Source organism: Dipteris shenzhenensis, chromosome 15 (assembly GCF_047967505.1).
Source record: "Dipteris shenzhenensis isolate YYH24624 ecotype China chromosome 15, Dip_SZ_1.0, whole genome shotgun sequence".
NCBI classification, from domain to species: domain Eukaryota; kingdom Viridiplantae; phylum Streptophyta; class Polypodiopsida; order Gleicheniales; family Dipteridaceae; genus Dipteris; species Dipteris shenzhenensis.
In genome coordinates this window covers 1,632,165-1,641,108 of record NC_141610.1, presented here as the reverse complement: position 1 = coordinate 1,641,108, position 8,944 = coordinate 1,632,165, and positions in this window count along the sequence as shown.

Genomic DNA, 8,944 nt, shown 5'->3' with positions numbered 1-8,944 from the left:
TTGAGGTCATCAGTGATGTCAGTGACCTTGTATGAGGTGCCTACTTAAGGACCTCTTTCTTCTTCATTCTATAAGCAAGTATTCTGAATTTGTGTCAACTCTACTCTTTCCTTTCAGTATTCCAACACACGCACCAAAAATACCGGCTCACCACCCTATCGTCACACGACTAAAATGAGGAGATAGCACTAGTGGATAAGTGCTGGCTGCACCACTGCACCACATCATGTGCATCCTTGAAGCGATCGGCACTGTGACGCAACTGGTATTGACGCAAAGCATGCTTCACGCAAGCACCTGCACCATCGTGCTCTCCCTTACCGTGCCCTGTCTCGAAGTAGCTCCATGTGATCGGAATGCCTGTCTCACGGTGCCATCTGTAGAACCAATAAAATTGTCTAGCGGATTTGAATTGACCACCGCAGCCGTTTGACCAGATCCAGCGCCGCTGCCATGTGACACCATGATCCCTCAAGAAACTATCATGCAAAGTGAAGCAATGCTGCACAAAATGGGCATCATGCGATCGATCATCACTAATGTAGAAGTGATACTCTCACACAATGACGCATGAGTCCATGGTGCTATCAATGCCATCCACATGAGCCTGTGCATGACGATAGCTAATGTACACAAATATAGCAACCTACAATATGGCATTGAAAAAAAAAATGACTATTGAAATAATTCAATATAATGAGGTGGGGAAAAAATCAATACTCAATCACACATCACCTGTTCGGAGAAATAATACTCCGATTGGATCTCATACTGTGGTGCAAAGGTGTAATTCTCGGCAAAGTCCACCACTGAGACAACCACCCCTATAGGAAATGTCCTTAAACATGCACGGAACTGATGATCCTCCCATTTCGCAGTGTGCGAGTGGCATATGTAGCGGTATAGCTTCCCTCGAAAACTGTCAATGAATACAACACGTGGTGTCTCCTTCCCCACAAGCTGCAACCTCCTCGACTGTGCACCACCATCTAATGTCAAGGTATAGTACTCATACTGCTGCCAACGAACCATCTGCACATCACAAGTATCTAGTGCAACTCGTGGCACTCTAGCAAAGTCACCACACAAAGTACACGTGCCTTCCACACAATCAAGGGAGTGGAATAAAGCATCACCATCTTGTGTACACAATATGGAATGAATGAAGTCGCGAGGGCTAGTAGGAACCACTCCCCTATGACCATCAAGGGAACGGAATACCTCATACATCAATCCAAAATCCACATGGTAGTGACAACAGCATGTGTCACACTCCTGAGAGCATCGCACAAACCATGGCCTGCATCGCTCAAATGACCTCTGCCCAATCTTGAACTCTGGGTGTGCCTCTACAAATTGAGTGTACAACTCAGTCTGGGTACACTCCAAAAAACATGCACCATGCTCAATGTACACACTGCGTGACACCCTCTTCTGCAATGCCTTCTTGAACACTGGGGATGCTTTGCAATGCTCCTCCCAAAACTGTTGTATGAAGGACCTAGTGGAATCATCCAACAATCGATCGCTGCGAGGTGCACGACCACTCCAAGCCCACCACTCCAAGCCCAAAGAGCATCAGTCTCACTATCCTCTAGACTCTGCCTCCTAATGATGCCTGCTCGCAATGTGCGCGGTGCAATCTGAAGAAGACGTGAAGCGGTACGCACATGGCCTATCATATGAGGTCTACTAATGGCATCCACAATAGCACGACGTGCTGCCAAGGCATCACTGGAGTTCCTATGCTTAATAGAAGCATAGGAACGTCGAACACTGCTAAGGACCTCGCTAGATACAACCCTATCTCTACGTGCACCAAGACCAGCAAGCCTCCTACACTCTACCAAGTCAGGGTGATCAATCAGGGACATGAGAAGAGAAGACTGCGAAGCTCGCGTGAGGTCACAAAAAAAAGACTGCACAATCTTGCTAGTACGACGACAGATAGTGGACTTCGGCAAGTCACGTTGTGAAGCAACATTGCTGCTGCAAGGTGGGGCAAGGGGATCAATGGGAGATGGTAGGGTGGATGGGGGAAGGGAGGCACCAAGCAGAGCGGGGGGAGGGGGAGGGGGAGGGGGGAGGGTGGAGGGGGAAGAGGTAGAGGTGGAGGCCAAAATGTGGGTGGCTAGGGGAAGGGCCGAGGCTAGAGGTAGGGGAGTGGATGAGGATGGGGGGACAATGGAGGTGGGGGTGGGGGTGGGGGTGGGGGTGGAGGTGGGGGTGGGGGTGGGGGTGGGGGTGGAGGTGGGGGTGGAGGTGGGATGTAGAGGTAGAGCTGGAGGTGGATCAGTGGTGGCAACGCGAGCTCAAGCTCTAGAGGCTCTCTTGCGCTCATGAGCCTTCCGCTTGCGCTCCTCGTCAATGAGATTTGGGGGGGGGTTCCTACATCTTTCACGTCTACTAGCTCTACGGCTTTGAGAACCCATTCTCAATGAAAGTAGGATGGAAGGTGTGACAAAGTGATGAGGAGTCAAGAATGGCTAAGAATGGGTGAAATGAACCAAAACATGGTGTCTTATAGAGAGCCTCAACTCATCCACTAGATTGCTCTTCATTATTATTGGTGGAGAGGTGCTAAGATTGAAACTAATTGGCTAAGTTTTGGTGCTAAAATTGAAACTAATTGGCTAAGTTTTGTACCTTCAAATACCTCGATCGAGGTATGCTATGCCCAAATCATATACTGTGAAGATTGTGGGAGAGAGGGAAGGAGTCTCACTTGCAGCTTTCTCACATGCACAATGGGGGAATACACACAAAGGTGGAGGCTGAAAACAGTTTTTCTCTTCTTAGTTAAGCCAAAAGAACTCTAATACAAAGAAATAGAAGAACCCTATATGTGGGTCTCAAACCAAACTCAACTAACCAAGGTGGCATACTAACTGAGCCACAAACTAGAGTAGATAAGGATAGCTGTCATCCAGCCATTATTCGTGGGCGGTGTACCAACCGCATCTCCAGCTAATAAGTCGGTGATATAAATCCACAACAGTCACCCTGGCATATCGCGAGTGGAGCTCGATATCTCAACACTCCCCCTCGAGCTCAATCCCAAATCCTGCACACCAAGCAGGTCTCTGAACTTGCGCAGCTTCTCTGCACCCAATGCTTTCATGAATATGTCAGCTACTTGATCCTCTGTGCTGACATAAACTAGATCAATAAGACCTAGTAAAACCTTCTCCCGCACATAGTGATAATGCACCTCAATGTGCTTTGTTCTGGCATGAAAGACTGGGTTCTTTGCCAAATGTATACTAATCATGTTGTCACAATAAATGACAACCAGCCCATCTGTAGACTCTGATGCATATCATAGAGTAGCTTATGCAACCAAGCTACCTCACGTGCAGCCATTGCTGCACCTCTGTACTCAGCCTCTGTGCTCGACAAGGCAACTGTAGGCTGTTTCTTGCTGCTCCAAGTGACTGCAGCACTCCCAAAAGAGAACACATATCCAATGGTAGATCGCCTATCAGAAATACTACCAACCCAATCAGCATCAGTGTATCCATGCAACTGTATCTGAACCCCAGCCTCATAAAATAGTCCATACTGCAATGTGGACTTCACATACCTGAGTATGCATCTAGCCGCATCCAAATGCGGTTTCCTTGGAGCCTGCATGAACTGACTTACCAACCCAACAGCATAGCTCAAATTTGGCCTGGTAATAGTCATGTAAATCAAACTTCCTACTATGCGTCTGTACATAGTAGGGTCTTCCAGAAGCTCACCTGCATCTGCGCTCAGCTTCACATTCTGCTCCAAAGGAACTGAAATAGGCTTACAGCCTGTCATCCCAGATTTGGACAGCATGTCCAGTCCATACTGCCTCTGCAAGAGCTGTATCCCACTTGGTGATCTAATCACCTCAATGCCCAAGAAATAACGCAGCTCTCCCAAATCCTTCATCTCAAACTTCTGCCTCAATAGCATTTTCACATGAAGGATATCTTCATCACTATCACCTGTGATGATCAAATCATCAACATAAATGACCAGCAGCATAATCCCTTTCTCTGTTTTTCTCACATAGAGTGAGAAATCTGCCTTGGAAATTTGAAAGCCAATAGTGACAAGATAGTGTCCTATCTTGTCAGACCATGCTCTAGGTGCTTGCTTCAAGCCATACAAGGCTTTCTTCAACCTGCAAACAAACTCAGGATGAGTAGCATGAACATAACCTGCTGGCTGCTCCATAAAGACCTCTTCTTGCAAATCACCATGCAAGAAGGCATTCTTTACATCCATCTAATGTAAAGACCATCCCTTTGATGCAGCCATAGCAATGGCTGCTCTTACGGTTGCCATCCTTGCAACCGGGCTAAAAGTTTCTTCATAATCAATGCCATATGTCTGTGCATACCCCTTAACAACTAATCTTGCCTTGTATCTATTCACAGAACCATCTGCATTGTGCTTGATCTTATAAACCCACTTACAGCCAATTGCATTCTTTTCTTTAGGCAAAGGCACCAATTCCCATGTAGCATTTGCATCCAAGGCATCCATTTCTTCATCCATGGCTTTCTCCCATTTTTCATTTCCCATGGCTTGCTCAAAAGAAGTGGGTTCTGGTTCCTGTATCACTTTGACCATATAGGCATAGTGAATGGCTGTAAATCCATCATATTTTAGCCTATCTACAGGATACCTAACCCTGGTAGACCTGCGCAAAATAGGCTCACTTCCAGGTGCTCTCAAAACATCCCTGGTCTTCCTTACTCCAGGTGTAACAATAGAGGGAATACCCAACTCATCATCAATGCTCTGTTCTGAGCCACTGGATTCACCATCCACACAAGAGTGACCTGCATTCACATCAAACATGGGCTGATCTACCTTCTCTTTTCCTTTTTGTGATACCTGCGTACCACTCTTTGCATTGCTTTGAGGAGATTCTCCTGATCTCAATCTGCCTGTCCATGGCGAAGTATGTGAACCACTGCTAGAGGACACTCCAGGTCCACTGATATTTTGTGACTGCTGCTGTGAATTCTGTGCAGCATTACCATTTTGTGCATCTACATCAATCATCACATTTACTGGTTTATACCAGCTGCTCATCTCATCGAAAACAACATCTCTGCTCACTGTGAACTTTCGTGTAGAAGGGTTATAGCATCTATACCCTTTTTGCTGCAGAGAATAACCAATAAAGATGCACTTCTCAGCTTTTGGATCCAACTTGGACCTCAACTCATCTGGCACATGGACATAGGCAATGCAACCAAAAATTTTCAAATGAGAAATATCTGGTTTCCTACCAGTATACATCTCCTCTGGCGTCATGCCATGTATTGCTGTAGTGGGAGTCCTGTTCATTATATACACTGTTGTAGCAACTGCTTCAGCCCAATAATAATCTGGTAGATCTTTTTCATTTAGCATAGCCCGAGATACCTCTCCAATATGCCTGTTTTTCCTTTCTGCAATTCCATTTTGCTGTGGGGTATGACTGCATGAATATTGCTGCTTTATACCATGCTCCTGCAAGAACCTTGCAAACTCATTTGAGAGGTACTCTCCCCCTCCATCTGACCTTAGGCATTTTATTTGCAGGCCTGTTTCTTTTTCAACCATAGCTTTGAAAGCTTTGAAGTGCCCAAACACTTCACTTTTCTTTTTCATAAAATACACCCACAGTTTTCTACTGAAGTCATCAATAAATGTGACAAAATAGTGACAGCCTCCAATAGATGTAGCTTTTGTAGTCCACACATCAGAGTGGATTAATTCCAATGGCTTTTTACTCTCTTGAACATGCCTAGGAAAAGGTTTCCTTGCCTGTTTCCCAAATTGACAGGCTTCACAAACCTTGTGCATTTTTGCAACCTTGAATTTAGGCAACTCTGCAACAATATTTTGGGCTTGCATTGTTTTAAGTCACTGTATATTAATATGACCAATGCGTTTGTGCCAGATATCAATATTTGCAACTACACCGGTCCCATGTGCAAACATTGCTGCACTCAATTCAGGCATGTCTGCATCCAACATAAACATCCTGCCCTTCTTCTTTCCTTTTGCTATCAAGCGACCGTTATTTTTCATATCCTCAACAAAGCATCCAGGAGGATTAAATCTAACCTGCAAGCCCTGCTCAACCATTTGACCAACAGAAACCAGGTTCTTAGTGATGTTTGGGACATGAAATACATTAGATAAGTATTTCTTTTTCCCATCCTGCATAGACAAAGGAATTTTGCCAATCTACACAATAGGATGTGTAGTATCATCACCAGTCTCCACAAATCCTGGTTTTTCCATTTTTCTTGCATCCTGCATCCATTCAGCGTGACCTGTCATGTGGTTTGACGCACCCGAGTCAACATACCACACATCATTGCTTTCTTCTGCACTTGTTACAGAATTTGTCATATGCTGCACCATAAACAAATGCTCATTTCTGTCATCCCCCTGTCTACTAGAGGATGCATAATTGCCTTGCTGCAATTTTCCATTCATAATGTCATTTTGCTTTTTATAGCAGTCCTTAGCCATATGACCCATTTTGCCACAATTGTAGCATTCAATATTGCTGTTTGCATTTTGGCCTCTCTGCCATCCACCACGGCCTCTTTGGCTCCCCCTGCCTCTAGAGTTACCACGTCCTCCTGCATAGGACTGGTTTTCTTGCGTTTGCTGCATATTTTGATTTCTACCATGGCCTGCAGATCGGCCTCTTCTACCTCTGCCTCTACCTCTGCCAGCATTTGAGTAGAAGACAGTTTCTTTTGAAGTTCCTGCTGAAGAAGATGCACCCCCATTTCTTTGCTCTTCGGAAATTAGAAGAGCAATCAACTCCTCAAAATCAGGAAATTTTTCACGGACGGCAATGGATGTCCGGAACTGTGCATAATCCTTTCCTAGACCATTCAAGGTCACAGAGACCAAATCGTCATCATCCACTGGCGACCCAATGGAAGCAAGTGCATCTGCAATTTTCTTCACTTTCATGTGGTAGTCATTTGTGCTCAAATTTTCTCTCTGCACATTGTGCAACTCTTGTTTGAGTTGCATTTTCCTGGCTTGCGTATTTGTGCTGTACATTTTTGCCAAAGTATCCCATGCCTCCTTTGGCATATTTGCATCCTGAATATGCACAATCATGGAGTCCGAAATACTGATAGACAGCCAGTACATAACTTTCCTGGCTCTCTCATGCCATCCTTTAAATGCCTGCATTTCCTGTTGACTGGGAACATTAGGAAGAACAGGTTCTTCTTCATTTCCTGTAATGAATTCCCAATAGCCTTTTCCCATCAAGAAATTCGTCATTCTAAACTTCCATGCCTGGAAGTTGTTCTTGTCAAGCTTTTCAGTGACAATCTATGAAAGAGAATCAGATGCCATTACAGAACACTGCAAAATATTCTGTCATTGCAAAGAACACAGCTTTTGCCTCACACGGGCAGATCTGCAAAACTGACGAAAGTGGTATTTCACCACACAGTCACTTCCTAGTGACAATTTTGCATCAGCAGGCAACAGGCATGAATCTGCAACCCCCAATATCTCTGCACACAGGCATACGATGCAATTTCTGCGGCAATTTTCCACTGACTAGCCGCGCAGTGGTCGCACAGCAAAAACAGGGCCTTTTTTTGAGTGCCTGTGAAGAACTTCCGCCTTCCAAACGGGCCCCGAAACGGCCTCAATTCAGAAAAATAAAGTCACTAAGGGCTTCACCGTCTCCCGCAACATATACTACGCTCTCGCCACACCGCGAAGGGCGTCTCACAGTGCACTCTTGCACTTTTGGCTATGCTACCTGCAGAGATTTGCTCCCAAACTCGAAATAGGAAAGCAACACTGGTCCTCTTACCAGGACACCACGAACTTGGCTTGCTTTCTTGAGCTCCTTACCACGAACAAGGCTCTGATACCATGTGAAGATTGTGGGAGAGAGGGAAGGAGTCTCACTTGCAGCTTTCTCACATGCACAATGGGGGAATACACACAAAGGTGGAGGCTGAAAACAGTTTTCCTCTTCTTAGTTGTGAAAGCCAAAAGAACTCTAATACAAAGAAATAGAAGAACCCTATATGTGGGTCTCAAACCAAACTCAACTAACTAAGGTGGCATACTAACTGAGCCACAAACTAGAGTAGATAAGGATAGCTGTCATCCAGCTATTATTCGTGGGCGGTGTACCAACCGCATCTCCAGCTAACAAGTCGGTGACATAAATCCACAACAGTCACCCTGACATATCGTGAGTGGAGCTCGATATCTCAACATATACCTCGATCGAGGTATTCAATGCATTACGCATGTATAAACCTCAATCGAGGTATCGCTCGATCATAGCACATACCCCTCGGTCATATACCTTGATTAAGGTATTGTATGCCTCACGCAGGTCATATACCTCGATCGAGGTATTCTATGCCTCGCACATCATCATGTGTATACATTTGGCTGATGTGGCACCATGCATGGTCATAGGGTGGTAATATAGTCTCTTCCATGACATTGAAAGGTGATGTGGCATGATGAGTTGGCATTCATGAGGTGGTAGATTGACATGGCAAATTGAGGTGGAGGGTTTGGTGACGTGGCAAGGTTGAGGAGGTATGGCAAGGTGGCAAGGTGTGATGACATGGCTCATGATGTGGAATGATGAGGTGGCACATGTGGTAGCACGTGTGGCAATGTAAGGTGACATGGCAAGGAGTGATGTCACATCTCCTTGATGACATGGCACCACGTGGTCTAACAACGTGGCATGGTTTTGATGACTCAGCCTTTCGCATGGGCAGCATGCACACTCCAAAGGCTTGCCACTAGGGTCAGTGATGCTCCTAGCCTACCTCACCAAGCCTAATACCAAGCCTACCTTGTCTTGGTATTAGGCTTGGGTGGCCCTTTTTCCCCCACAAAAGGGAGATTTCATTGTTGGAGGCCGTATCGTACGTTTCCCTTACTCGAA